This window comes from Herpailurus yagouaroundi, unplaced genomic scaffold (genome assembly GCF_014898765.1).
Source record: "Herpailurus yagouaroundi ecotype Mexico unplaced genomic scaffold, PumYag 139, whole genome shotgun sequence".
Lineage (NCBI taxonomy): Eukaryota > Metazoa > Chordata > Mammalia > Carnivora > Felidae > Herpailurus > Herpailurus yagouaroundi.
The window spans coordinates 73,551,713-73,567,443 of record NW_024412394.1 but is presented as its reverse complement, the minus strand read 5'-3'; the positions used below and the strand labels follow the sequence as shown (position 1 = coordinate 73,567,443).

The 15,731-nt window shown below is 39.7% G+C and overlaps 1 protein-coding gene across 2 annotated transcripts in view; it reads right to left on the bottom strand.

Annotated features, from left to right (window-relative positions):
- NT5DC1 (5'-nucleotidase domain containing 1) overlaps positions 1–15,731 on the bottom strand; it is a 141,089-nt gene that overhangs the window by 38,821 nt on the left and 86,537 nt on the right. The window lies entirely within an intron of this gene.

Sequence of the window (15,731 nt, the reverse complement as noted above, 5' to 3'; positions counted from 1 at the left end):
GAGGTTAAGAATCACAGATTTAGATTTCTAAGACAAGAACAGCCCAATGAAAAAAGCATTCCAATATGCCCTGTTTGTTACTGTCAAGAGAAATGTTATACATATGTCTTAGAAAAAACGAGATTCTCTGTAATAGGTGAGATAATTCCTAGAGCACCCTCTACTCATATGTAACTGTATGGCAATTTTAAGCATACCACATAGAGTTTTTTACCTGTGCTTTTTGCTCGCCATCACATTTGAGCAGTTTCCTACAGCATTCTCATTCATTTCAAAACATTGTAATGGTTTTAATACCAAACTTTCTACATGGATTTATATACAATTATCTTGTCTGTAAAAATAACTGACATACTTAGAGTGCTTATTTTTGCCCAACACAATTCTAAGACCTTTACAACTATTAATGTATTTAACACTTGTGATACCAACCCTGTGAGATGGGACCTATATTATTCCCACTTTGCAGGTGAGAAAACTGAGAAAGAGAGAGGTTAAGGAACCTGTCCAAAGTCACAAAGCCAGAATGTAGCAGAGCCAGGATGTGAATGCAGCCAGTCTACTTGCAGAACTTGTGCAATAGTGCCTCTCCAGTGATATGGCATTTGGGCACTGTATAACTTTCAGGACACCAGAAATGCCCCCTTCTCCCTCTCCCTCTCCCTTTTTATGTGGTACACTATTACACAGTATCACAGTTCAAGGGTTTGGGGATTGATTGGAAATTGAGTAAGTGAGAGTTTGAGATTGGAGTAAATCAAGTTAGATTTCTCTAGAGGCAAAAAAAAAGTATCTACTGGTATGGATTCTAATTCTAATCACAGAATATAGAACTGGGAGGGGCCTTAGAAATCACCTACTTTCTCCCTGTCCTGTTAAAGATGAATTAGATTTTAATGAATAAATTCTAAAGATGAGTACACACTACAGATTTGGCTCAAAACTAGTTACTGACAAATTTGGAATGGAATAAATACAGTGCTCCAGACTAAACCTTAAGTAACCTTATCACTTACATAATGTTAAGTGTTACGTTATGTAAGTTGCTTACATGTCTTGTTTTAGATCTAAATCATCTGGTGATCAGTGTCCGTGAAAGAAAAAAATAACACAATCAGAAGAAGCAGAGGTCAAGTTCCTTAAGTGGTATACCGATTTTGCGGTGTAATTACTGAATAATGGGCTTTTCCTCAGAATTTCTATAGGAGTACTTTGTAGTTATGAAGCTGAAGTTATCCATGCAATTATCTAGAAACAGAGATCTTATACTGGGATAGGAAAAGCAAAGCAAAACAAAACAAGTGTATTACATTAAGGAAGAAATATTATTTCCCTTCCTGGAATGCACTGTCCTCTCTTTGCTGATCAGGAATGTCTGTGGCCTGTCACAAGGCCATGTTCTCTGTTTAAAAAAAGGAAGGGGTGCCTAGGTGGCTCAGTCAGTTGAGCATCCCACTTTGGCTCAGGTCATGATCTCACAGTTATGAGTTTGAGCCCTGCCCTGCAAGGGGCTCACTGTTGTCAGTGCAGAGCCCACCTGGGACCCCCCCCCCAAAAAACAAAATAAACATGAAAAAAAACCAAACCAAACAAAAAAACAAGGCAGTGTTCTCTGTGCAGCCTGTCCCAGGCACAAGGCCTCTGAACCGCAGTGATGACATTCATCACACTACACAGTAATAAACACTTATAGTGTGTTTATGTAGTTTTCTTTCTGAGACTGAGGTCTTTCAGAAAAGGAACTGTGTTTGCATTTTTTACATTCTTGATTGTCACGCAAACAGTAAAGGATTACTAATTGCAGAAATGTGTACGGGTGGAGAGCTACCACACAAAACTTACCAGTTGATCATAAAGACTGGAGCTGGCAAACCACAGCCTGCAAGCTAAGAAAGGCATTTCCATCTTAAAATGGTTATGTAAGTATCTATTTAAAGCCTGTAATTTTTATTTTCTAGCCCTTTGAGAAAACATTTGCTGATCCCTGATATAAATATAGTATTTCATAATTATAGGACAGGAATAATAAACAACAAATAGTTATAACTTAGTATTAGAAAATACCTAGAACAGGGGTGTCTGGATGGCTCAGTGGGTTAAGCACCCAACTTTGGCTCAGGTCATGATCTCATGGTTCCTGAGTTTGAGCCCTGCGTTGAGCTCTGTGCTGACAGCTCAGAGCCTGGGGCCAGCTTCAGATTCTGTGTCTCCCTCTCTCTCTGCCCCTCTCTGACTTGTGCTCTGTCTCTCTGTCTCAAAAATAAACATTAAGATAAATAAATAAATAAATACTTAAATAAAATACCGAGAATAATAATTAATGAATTCATTGAGAGACTGTTTAAAGGGTACGTAGTCTCTCAAGCGGAATAAATATTCACAAATCATCAGTGGTAAAACTGCTTTCTGGAATATCATATAAATATTTTTACATATTTTCTCATCACAGATCTCCAGGCATGGTGTATTTGCCCCTCAATTTTTCTCTGGCCTGGGTCCTCTAAGTCTATTCTACTGAGCCAGAAGAGCGTTCTCCTCACTCTGCCATCTTGTTAAAACAAAACTAAATATGCCTTTGCCATTGTCTTTATGATTCTGGCAGACTTTATTTTTAGTCTCTGAATAAAATGTTTTCAGGCTCATTTGGTTTGCTTATAAATAGAGCAATACATGGGTCACAGCAGACACTGCAAGCCCAGGGCTGAAAGCTAATGGCTGGTAATATTTTCCTTGTTAATGTCACAGGAAATAGCAAGATCCAAGAAATGCACACGATGACATGATGACATGATCAAAAGGACCTAAAGAGCCTGTGGCCTATGAATGAATAAAGGCACTATTGCCTAAATGTGGCCTTACAAATTAGCTGCACAAGGAACAGGAATATTTTCCTTGGGAAAGCAAAGTAAAGATGCCTCCAGGTACAACCTGGAACAAGTTTTAGGGTCTTGCTTCAAAGAGATATACTTTAAGTTTTGTCTCATATACTTTTTAAATGTTATTTGCGGGGCGCCTGGGTGGCGCAGTCGGTTAAGCGTCCGACTTCAGCCAGGTCACGATCTCGCGGTCCGTGAGTTCGAGCCCCGCGTCGGGCTCTGGGCTGATGGCTCAGAGCCTGGAGCCTGTTTCCGATTCTGTGTCTCCCTCTCTCTCGGCCCCTCCCCCGTTCATGCTCTGTCTCTCTCTGTCCCAAAAATAAATAAACGTTGAAAAAAAAAATAAATGTTATTTGCTAGGCACAAAACCATCTTGGAAGGTTTTGTTTTCACCGGAGGAAGCAAGCCCACTGATGACTCTGACTTGAAACATTTAGCCTCCTCCAGAAGAAAGAAGCTGGAAAAAAATGAGAATATAGAATACCTTGGGGTAAAGCAGCCTCAGAGAGGTGCTAGGGTTTATTGCTTTTAAAAAGTTACCATGTACTTCTCTAGCTTTGAGCTTCTCAGAAACAATAAGAGGAACAAAGGAGTCATAAGGTAGACTTTGGGGTGCACTTAATACAAACGTCTCTAAAAACCCTCCTTCTCATCGAGGACTCAAGTGTTCAAATAGAACTTTCATTGTGTTTCTTTTAACCCGGTTTTGCTCCTGGAGTATGCAGCCTAACAGACTGTCCACACGGCCTTTTAGTATATACACACTGCACTGGATTCAGCTCCCAAATAAACATAAATAATTGATTCGTTATGGGAACCCAGCCCCATTCTACAAGAATCCGTCATGAGACAGAGGAGAGGAAGCCTGGGGATGTCGCTGGCAGAACTCAGTACCTAACATGAGTTGCAGCCTCTGTAAGGAGTGGACGGGCTCACAAGGAGAAGACAGTGGGAACCGGGGCAGGAAGGTTCACAGGTGAGGGACGCTAGGTCTGGCTGGCTTCCAGAGGATACTCTGCTCTCAGCAGGACTGTTCAGCTTCTCTGTCTATTTTCTTCTCTAGCCTGATTCCTTTTACTTTTTTTACTCTCTCTCTTCCCGATTTCACTAAGACAACCAGTTTCTATATCTTGGCTACTGTTTTGAGTTAACAAACATTTAGTCTTTTAAGACGACAATCATATGTATTTTTTAAACACTGAGATAGGATACTTTTAAAACCCAAAATCAGCAAACAATTCTGCTGGCTTGACATAAAAAATCTTAAAAAATAATGTTAAGGATTCAGTCTTTGCATATATATTTTAAAGGTTTTGCAAACAAAAGGGCAAGGTGAGCCTTGAAGAGAAAGTGAGATTTGGATTGGGCCTTGGTTAGTGAGGCACATTCAGCATGTGGTAAAGGGGATAAACAGCACCCAGCAGAGAGAGCAGCAGAAAAGGTAACAGAGCAGGAACTGCAGGGAGGTCAGGGGCTCAGAGCCCATGTGAACCCTGAGTGGGAGGCAAAGGTGGTTGTTACTGCCTAAATCACAGGACGGGTCTGTCCCCACAACAGTGCTTCTGCTCAGAATGTTTGCTGTTGAGCCCGTCCCACTTCTAACCTTAAGTTATGACCTCAAACCCAATTTCTTCTCTGCTTTTCTCAATTCCACAACGCTTTTGGGAGTTAGCTCAATTCACACTTCTTCTAGTTTTTTTTTTCTCTCCCTTGAATACGCCAGCTACCATGTTCCTGTTCGCATACTCCAATTCTTGTTCATATATTTTTCTGTACAGTTCATTCACTGCATAGATTTTTACCTTACTGGTAAGGCCCATTAAAGCAATTTTCTTTGTGCCATTATAGTGATTGCCACTAGAGTAACCAGATTCTAGGAACACAGAAAACTTTCAGTAAAGGCAGTAGTACCATTAACACTTCTTCTAAGGGGGTCAAACATACTCATTTGAAATATTAGTGAGTATAAAACATTATGGGGTTTAATAAAATAACCATTCATTCTGTAGTCAAAGGTAAACTTTATTTCTGCTCAGTCTAAATGGAGCCTATTTATCATAGATTTTAGTTAAATGGAATCTCAAGGCTAAAGGTCTTAGAAGTAGTGTAAATGGTGGTATATGCCCCGTGCACATCTTCAGTCCTTCAGACAACAGGGTACAAGAAATCTGCTGTAAGTAGAAAACAGGTCTAGTTATTATGTCAGAGACACTACAAGTTCCCAAGACCTGAATACAACAACCTTGTAATAATCTATTCACTGATGGCAAACTATGGGGCACCTGGGTGGCTCAATCTGTTTAGCGTCGACTCTTGATCTCAGCTCAGGGCATGATCTCACGGTTTGTGAAGTTGAGCCCCGTGTTGGGATCTGTGCTGACAGTGCAGAGCCTGCTGGGGATTCTCTTTCTGTTCCTCCCCGCTTGTGCTCTCTCTCCTCTCTTCCCTTCCCCCACTCATGTGCACACACTCTCTCTCTCCCAAGATAAATAAACTTAAAAAAAAAAAAGACAAATTATATTGTTGACTTTCTTTTGACCTAGAAAAAAATTTGTTAAGAACGCATATGACATAAGCAATCAGACTATTTCTTTTTGAAAGGAAAGGAGCTGTCAACACAAATCCAGAAAACGCGAGAGCCTGGAGTTACTCAATAACCAAGAAGAAAACATTCAAAATTCAATTTAATGAGGCAAATATTTTACTTACAGTGTTTGGCAAATGTTAGTGATAAACACTATATGAACTATGTGTACTCAATGAAGAAAAATATGAATGAAAGGAAATCACACTAACCTCATAGATGACCAGGAACAGTGCAATTTATCTGAAAACTGTGACAAATGTTCTTCCTTCCAGATAAGAACTCCACTTAAAACTTCAAAAGGAGTTTAATTTAAAGGTCGCATGCCAGCAAATTAAATCATTATGGAACAGAGTAGGAGGGAAAGGAGAAAAGAATTCATGATTTGCAGATGACTTCATTAAGTAATAGCTGTTGCTATTGATTTAAGGAGAGTGGCTATTCTATTCCTATTGAGAAAATTTCCAAGGACAGAGCAGTTTTGCATGGAGCAGATACACACACACACACACACACACACACACACACACACACACACACACACAAGCACATTAAAGGATGTGGTGCCGGGTGGCCCAGATACAAATCGGATAGTGTTGATTCAATTCTCAGTTGTGCACTTGGTTGTTTGCTGGCTATGACATGATAATAACAGAAGCCATCCCATAATGTTAGCATTTGGACTAAAGACAATAATATACATGGAGCAGTTAGTACCATGCGTGGCACACAGTAAACACTCTCTGTTAAGTAACCTGGCTTCAGCACAATTAACCAACTGTGAAATGCCATGAGCTACACTGCATCACAGAATCACCCTGCATGGGTCCAGAATGCAAGGTTCCCCTCATCCAAATGGCACATACCTTCAAAATGTATTTTGAAAAAACCCCCGAAAGTTCCACTAAGGGGGAGGTGCTTCCAGGGCAAAACACAGAGCTGGATGACACACAGCTCCATTATATATACTTTCTCACAGGGCACTGGTGGAACCTCGGGGACCACAAAACCCCGTCCCCTCACTGCACAGATGGACCAGCAAGGCCCCGAGAGGCCGTTTAGCCTGTCAGCAGAGAATGATGAAACAGCATGATGGAATGAAAATCCTGGTTTCCTGGTCCTTTCCTTCCACATTCCTTACTGTCTACTTCTATTAACTTCATTGTTTTATCTCCTAAATTTAGTAAGATCTTTTAAAGGCTTTTTTTTTTTAGAAAGATGTGAATATAGTTAGTGCAAATAAATGCTTTTTAATGTTTTTCAAACATAAATCAGAATGAAGATGAAAACACAAGGAGCTGTTTTATTCCCAAAGAAATATGGAGAATCACTAGCTATTCTTCCAAATTATTCCACATGCTGGAGGAATTCCCTTTGGGAAACTAAATTCAGCAAGCCTGGACACTCTGTATGGCTATGTGTAGGCTACGGGGCGCTGGATGGAGGAGCTCTTCACCCAATATACTTCAGCCTGCCAGACAACAAGGAAATTATCTTTCTGTAGTAAAATGTCATTTTTACTACATGTTATAATATAGATTTTCTGTAGTTTGCGTTGTTCACTCGACAGCAGGAGTTGGAGGCCAGCCATGTACTCACACATGCATTCAACTAATAATTACTGAGCGTGTACTACATGCCTGCCATGCATCGTTCCGGTTGCTGGAGACATGGGAACGAACAAAAGCCAAGCTCCTGCCCTCACAGAGCTTACATTCTAGAGATGCTTCATCCTTTTCAACCATGGCATAGCAATCCATGTACGAATATACCACAGATGGCTATGCCAGTCCTTTATTGAAGAGTTTTTTTCATGATTACAAATTTTAGGGTAAATATCATTGTGTATGGTTTCTTGTGCACAGGTGAGTATTTCTCCTGGGCTTATTCCTAAAATGAGACTTCTGGGTCATTGAAGATGTACATTTCTAGTTTTTTAAAGGTTTTATTAATTTAAGTAATCTCTATACCCAGCATGGGGCTCAACCTCACAACCCTGAGATCCAGAGTCAAATGCTCTTCCGACTGAGCCAGATATGTGCCCCTGTACACTTCTAATTTTAGTAGATACATCGAGTTTCCTTCCAGAGTGGCTGTAACACTTTAGCAGCATAGTATGTGTATACCCTTACACAACACTCTCACTAGAGCGTATCAGCAGACATAATTTTGCCAATCCACTGGATGAAAATGGGCATCCATTCATTATACCTTGCATTTCCCTGAATTAAAGTGAAGCACCTTTTTGTATCTTTATTAGTCATTCCTTTTGCATTCTATAATATAGAAGGTGGGAGTGAAGCACTCACCAAAAAAAATGTTTGTTGAATTCAACTGGGTGAACGGAGAGTTACTCGTGTCAGATTACTTACTATAAAAATTCACCAAACACACTCTGTTAAGAGCACTTGGCAAATTCCAGTATTATTAACTCAAGTATTTCTCATCCCATCAAAAGCCTTCAGGCTCAGAGCAGGGTATCATTCTCTCTTATCCAACTGTTTTTCTGCAGGACCAATTGCAATAACATTGCCCAAAGTGAACTAGGTCAAAGGTTACCATCTTCAAGGTGTTTTCTTGCATGGGTCTATGGAAAGTCGGGAGTGGGAACATTTGATGATCACCCTGTGTGTGTGTAGGGGTGTCTGTGGCCTAAATCTGTTAGGCCAGCTAGTCCCTACTAGCTTTTTCCAAAAGCTATATTATGATTATTATTACAGATGTTAAGTGATCCTTCCCCCACACAAAACAAATATTGACAGACTCAAATATTGGTGAGGACACTGAAAATATAAAGTATCTAGAACTCTCTTACACTGTAGGAGATGGAAAAATTGTTTGGTAGTACCTACTAAAAGTAAACATCCACACAGTTACCCTATAATGAAGCGATTCTACTTTTAGGTACAGATCTGAGAGGAGTATGAAAACAGGTGCACAAAACACACACACGTGATGCTCATGAAGCATTATTTGTTAATAGTCCCCAATTTAAATTTACCCAAATATCTATCAATGATTACATAAGTTGTCTAGAATCATTACATGAATTGTTGTATAGCCATAATAGTATATTGTACAGTAATGAAAATCAATAAATTACTGCTATGTTCAACAACAATATGGATGAATTAAAAAAACATAATGTTGAAGAAGCCAGACATAAGAACACACATACAGCCTAATTCTACTTACCTAAAGTCAGAAATCGGACAAAATTGGTTTCTGGTGTTAGATGTTCCTACAGGCAAGGGATATTGGCCAGAAGGGAGCCTAAGGAGGGGTTACGGGGACTGAAAATTTTCTATTAGCTCAAAATATGTTCATGTTTAACAGTATTTGACAACAGTAATTATAGAGAGCCGACACACTATGTTCATGCCCATAAAGATGAATCCAAGAAACTGAGTAGAAACAAGTGTGATCTCAGATATTAAAGAAGTCACATCGAAAGAGAATCTATGTAACAACACTGAAAGCCTGTTCAGTATTAAAGAGCAAGCATCTGGTAATTCAGTTTGTTCAAATTTACAGTAAATGACACTTCAGATCAATTTCACTATTTCCTGTCTCCCGGCATAAAAAGTGTTTTTCTAATATCATAATCTGTGGAAGATGGCTGTCTCTTAAATTTAACTAAAAAGTATTTGTTTTAAGAAGTCAAAAATTGCGTTAGAAGAAAGAAAAAGTTTCTGATAAGATGGCACCCCTACTTCTTGTCTGAATTTTTATATTACTGCTAGTAGTATCTGTTACTTTGGTATTTTCCTCATTCCTTGAGATGTTTCCAGTCAAAGAACTGTTAGATTATTGAGAACTGTCACTCCTTCTAATTCTTCCATACAGCTTCTAAATTCAGTTGTTCAGTTTAGCAACAGTAATGAAAACAGCTGTCATTTTAATATTATAATGTTCATCTGCAATGCATTATGAACTTAAAAAGCACAGTTCCCTTTCTCCCTGACTATAATCTCAGAATTCCATCCTGAGTCTAACGGAAACATCATGTGACTGGATTTTTGTCTGGCTCTGTACATATCACTCAATCCTGATTTAAAGTGTCATTGAACTTTGCAGGCTTCAAATAACAGATTTGTATCTGTAAAAGAAAATAGCTCTTTGTTTTTAGAATTAAAGAAATAAATCTCTTGCCAATAATAATTTTCTAAAGGTTCAGTCTTTTTTTAAATTTAACTTTATTTTTTATTTTTTAAAATTTACATCCAAATTAGTTAGTATATAGTGAAGCAATGATTTCAGTAAATTCCTTAATGCCCCTTACCCATTTAATCCATCCCCCCTCCCACAACCCCTAAAGGTTCAGTCTTTTAAAGGTAGAATCAAAAAGACACATGGATCACTCTCTTATTTCTACCAAAAAGAATATAGTGAACTAAGTTCAGTGAATTTTACTTTTTAGTGTTGATTCGAGATCTCACAGCTTTAAATTTAAGTGGGTCATAATTTAAATGTATAAATTTATACAGCTTATAGCTACAGTCAGCATGGAGCCTGTCACGGGGTTTGATCCTTGGGGGATCATGACCTGAGCCAACAAAATCAAGAGTCAGACACTCAACCAACTGAGCCACCCAGGCACGCCTAAGTGGGTCATAATTTAGGAGGAACCTTGTGCTGCCTGTTTATATGTTCCAAATGTCCAAAAAAAAAAAAAAAAAAAAGTCTCTCAAAGATAATTCTTCTCTGAAAGAATAGCCAAGTTTGCCCAAGCAATGCTGAGAGCTAAATACCAGAGGAACCTGCGTTATAATGGAGGATCCCTACACTGTCTAGACCCATGCTGTTTAACATGGCGGTTGTTAGCCACATGAAACTATTTGAAGCTAAATATTTAACTAAAATTAAATAAAAGTTTAAAGTCAGTTCCTGTAACATCCTGGCTACATTGCAAGTGCTTGAGAGCCGCACGTGGCTAGTGCTCTGTGCACCACACTGGGCAGCACAGATATAGAACATTCCATCACTGAGGCAGGTCTATTGGTTAGCACTCCTCTAGGTTAACTTCAGTTCACCATTCCTAAAATTATCAGCCGTGGCTACATACAGCAACAATGTGACCTCGGATCAAAATAGCAAGCAAACATGATTTGGTCCAGAAAGAGAGCACTTTTAAAAGTAAAAGTAAAAGTAATAATTATAATCATGAAACCATGCCAAGGCTGCAGTGTGGGCCAGTAGGGGAAACACTCTGCCCAGAATCAGGTGGCTCAGGCTTTACACCTGTGTTTCAGCTGTGTGTCCTTGTCCTCACTGGTCCTCATAGCCATATGTTACCTTCCCTACCTCATGGGGGGATGGATGATAAACAAGTCTAAATGAGGGAAGGTTTTGGGCATTCAGCACATGTCGTTTATGTTATTATTTTTATGTAAGAGACCCATTTTGGGTATTGTCAGTAAACTTGACTTGGTCAAATGCTCAGCTCATTGAGGTCCCAGATTAAAAAGCAATACTGAGTTGATTACATAGTCACTGGTCATATTAGGGAAACTTGACTGGTTCATTTATTATCACTAAGAGATTATTGCCACTTAAGATTATAGAACACTGCCATCTACTTAATACAGTAATTCTGAATTCAAATTCAGTTTCTATAACGTACCATGTTCAAATATTATATTTGAACTTATATACAGTGCTAGATGCATGGAGTGAATAAAGAATAATGTCTACTGAAATAAAGATGGTTAAGTATCATGGCTAAAGCTAGAAAGCTGAGAGTGTCACAGAGGAAACAGTTCTAGTTACTTACATACTTACAATAAACTTTTTAATCCTCTACTGTATTGTTCCTCTTTTACCATTCTGAAGGGTCTCCCCTCTCCCATTCCTATTCTGTACACATCCAGTTGTATTACCTGCACAAAATGGGTGTTTGCCATAGTACCTGCTCACTGTTTTTCTATTTTCCCACAAGAAAAGAGAAACCAAATAGGGAACCTTCCAGACCTTGGTTAAAAGAAAGCACCCGTAAGCTGTAAAGGAAGCAGTTCTTCTGACCAGGTGGAGGAAGAAAAGGGGACCAACTACGGATTTCCTCATGAGAGAAAGTAAATCGGGTCTGTCAAAGTGAAGAACTTTATGTGATACTCTTTCCTCTTTAGTTGGAAACCTAAAACTGCTCCAAGCTAGTAGGAGGAGAGACGAGGTATAGTTGATAAAGGATGTTAAACATCATCATGAGAACAAAGTTGGAGATAGACTCCATGAATAACCTTTAAAAATAAGGAAGACAGGGGTCCCTGGGTGGGTGGCTGAGTCAGTTAAGTGTCCGACTTCAGCTCAGGTCATGGTCTCACGGTTCGTGGTTTTGAGCCCCATGTCAGGCTCTGTGCTGACAGCTCGGAGCCTGGAGCCTGCTTCAGATTCTGTGTCTCCCTTTCTCTCTCTCCCTCCCCTGCTCACACTCTGTCTCTCTCTCTCTCTAAAATAAAGATTAAAAAAAATATTTTTTAAATAAGGAAGACATACTAGAGCTTGATGATATGTCTTCTGGATAAAATGACCATTACTTACAAAAGTGTCTTAATTTAGCTGGGGCTAAATATTCGTACTTTAGAGAGAGAGAGAGAGAGAGAGAGAGAGAGAGAGAAAGAGAGCAAGTTGGGGAGAGGGGCAGAGGGAGAGAGAGAGAGATAATCTTAAGCAGGCTCCACACTCAGCATGGAGCCAGATGCGGGGCTCAATCCCATGACCCTAGGATCACAACCTGAACTGAAATCAATAGATGCTCAATCAGGAACCCCTAGTTGTGGCTTTTTAAATAAACTGCTAACTTTAGGATAATTTTAGATTCATAGAAAAATTGAAAAGATAGTGCAGAGTATTCCATATATCTTACAACTGTTTCTGCCATTAACAGCTTACAATATTACGATATATTTATCACAATTAACGAAACAATATTGATACATTATTAACTAAAGTCCACATTTTGTTCGTATTTCCTTATTTTAACCTAATTTTCCTTTTCTGTTCCAGGATTCCATCCAGGATACCATATTACATTTAGTGGTCATGTCTACGTAGGCTCCTCTTGGCTGTGGTCGTTTCTCAGAATTTCCTTGTTTTTAATGACCTTGACAGTTTTGAAGAATACTGGCCAGGTATTTTGTAGAATGTCCCTCAACTGAGACTTATCTCATGTTTTTGCTGTTTTTTTTTTTTTTTTCATGGTAAGACAGGTATTATGGGATTTTAGGAGGAAGACCACAGAGGCTAGGTACACCATTCTCAACACATCATATCCAGGATAAATCCTATCAATATTAACTTACTGTTTATGTTGACCTTGATCACCTGGCTGAGGCCATGCTGGTCAGGTTTCTTCACTGTAAAGTTACTCTTTTTTCCCCCTTTCCAAACTATACTCTTTGCAAGGAAGTCACTATGTGCAGCCCACAATTAAGGAGTAAGGAGTTATATTCCACTGCCTTAAGGGTGAAGCGTCTGCATAAATTATTTGGAATTCTTTTGCATAGGAAAGTATTCCCTTTCCCTATTTATTTGTTCAATCATTTATATCAGCCGACTCACTGATGTTTCTTTTATACTTTGGATCTTTGGGTTATAATCCAATATTACTTTATTAATTTTGCTCTCACATTGTTCCAGCTGTTGCCATTGGGAGCTGTTATTTGATTCCTGTGTCCCTTTGACATACTCCATCATCATCATCATTTTTTTTTTAATTTTTTTTTAACGTTTATTTATTTTTGAGACAGAGAGAGACAGAGCATGAACGGGGGAGGGTCAGAGAGAGGGAGACACAGAATCTGAAACAGGCTCCAGGCTCTGAGCTGTCAGCACAGAGCCCAACGCGGGGCTCGAACTCAACGGACCGTGAGATCATGACCTGAGCCGAAGTCGGACGCTTAACCGACCAAGCCACCCAGGCGTCCCATCATCATTTTTTGAGCACTTTACTTTCTGGTTCCAAGGATAAGGATGTGACAGGCTCATCTCATATACTGTCTGCCCCAGTCCTAGAGTCAGACATTTCTCCAAAGAGCTCTGGCTCATTTTACTAAATGTGGTATCAGAAACCGAGATCTGGGTGCTGAGTGCTTTATTTTTTAAAGGTGCTTTCAAATACACACTTCTCTCATTTTCACAACCTTTCTGACTAATGGGTAAACTAAGGTTCAGAGTAATTACAGGGTTTGCTCAAGATCAAGACTAATAATGGCAATGTTGGGCAAAAGTCAGTCTTTTGACGACACTTCAATGTCCTTTCTGCTACTTGATGTCTTTTGGGCAAGGACATGGCATTAAAGACCAGATTAACAACTTGCTGGAAAAAGGAAAAAGGAAGAAAAGGTACTTCCAGAAGACAGTCCTTTCAGGAGTACAAACTTAGCAGGGATATCTGACAACTCTCCTATTTACCTGGAATAAATTACTGGAGACTCTGTCCTATGTAGAATGAAGTCTCTAATTATATTACAGCAGAGGTTCTCAACTGGGGTTGATTTCATTATCCCCACGCTCCCAACTCCTGGACATTTGGTAATGTCTAGAGACATTTTTGTTGGGTAAGGAGTGTGCCACTACTGGTATCTAGTGGACAGAGGTTAAGGATGCTGTCAAGTATCCTACAATGCACATAATATCTCCCACAACAAAGAATTCCCAGTTCAGAATGACAATCGTGCTAAGAATGAGAGACCCTATAGCCAAAAGAATGACCATCATGGGAGCTTCATCCAGTTTTAAATTACTTTTCTGAATTATTTTTCTGTTGGTGGCTATGAGGGATAAAAACGAAAGACTCTGATTCTGTAACCTCATGAGTTAGCCTATCAGAAGAAAAAGTCCACCATTTTGGTTAAGGAATATGGCTCACAATCAGTTAAAAGAAACTCCCCCGATTCTTATGTATGGGACAAACAGAAGGAGTACACTTATTAAAATAAGCTACCTGAGTCATGTAGGGCATGAACAAAGCAACAGCTTTCCTCAAGTATGAGCAGAGTTACATGTCATCAGCCGGAAAAGGAAAGGCCATCTCCATGTATGCCATCGTGTATTGGCCACACTAACTGCTGTCCTCTGGTTCAGGAGCAAATGGAGCACAGCAGTAAGGTGGCTGGGGGAATCTGCCAATGAACTGGAGAACCTTACCAAGTAAATGGCTGTAACCCAGGAACTTTTGTTCACTGCTCAATGACCACAATTTGGAGAGGAAGTGAGTGACTGAATCCCTGTTTGTTGATGTAGTCAGTGACCACCCAACAGTTTGACAGAAAAAAGAACCCTTTTGTTTTCCAAGATCTTTCTTGGAAGCTTTAGAAAAAGCTTGCTCACTCCTGCTACTACCAAGACGATGAAGGACATTTTATGAGCAAAGCTATGTGTGCCCAGGGAACATAAACTGCCACTGTCCTCTCTGAAAAAATACAGAGGAGTTTACAGTAACAATATAATAGAGGTGGTTCTATTTTGGGACCTCCTGATGACATAGACAAGTGCCTAAGAAAGTGGTCCAGGTTCATATTTCTACATGTCGCCATCCAGTTTTCCCAGCACCATTTGCTGCAGAGACTGTCTTTATTCCATTGGTTATTCTTTCCTGCTTTGTCAAAGATTAGCTGACCATACGTTTGTGGGTCCATTTCTGGGTTCTCTATTCTGTTCCATTGATCTGAGTGTCTGTTTTTGTGTCAATGGCTGTTTGTTCTTAAGATGGGTGGCAGAGGTAAAGGTAGTGGGGGTCAAGAATGCTAAGAGTTATTCACCCAATTTTTCTAAGAACTCAATTCTGCTTAGCTTTTCAAATCAGACAAGATGGTAACCAGAGACCTAGCAGGGGAAATCAAGGCCTTTCTGTGGGCTGTGTAAAAAGTATGGTTACAAGTCTCATACAGACCCCAGTGTTGTCTGTGAGTTACGGTTTAGGACAAACCTGACATCTGTATACAGATACATCTGTATCTGTATCATTTTGCTAACCAGGCAAAGCACACATCAAGTGCCCAGATACTTGGGAAAGCTCATGCCTAGTTAGGCCCTAGATAGGGATAGAAGGCAGCGGAGGTGAGGAGGACAGCAGGCAAATTAAAAATGGAGAAAGGAGGTGTGTGGACAGGAGACCAGAGGATATCCTGTCCTGCAGGAAGAGACCCTACTTCCCACAATCCCCTGGCTCTGAGGCTGTGGCTCTAACAAACACGTACAGCTATAGGAAAGTGGGCATCCACTAGAGACTAGGTCTGCCTTTTGGAAATGAGAGGCAAAAGAGCTTATCAGGT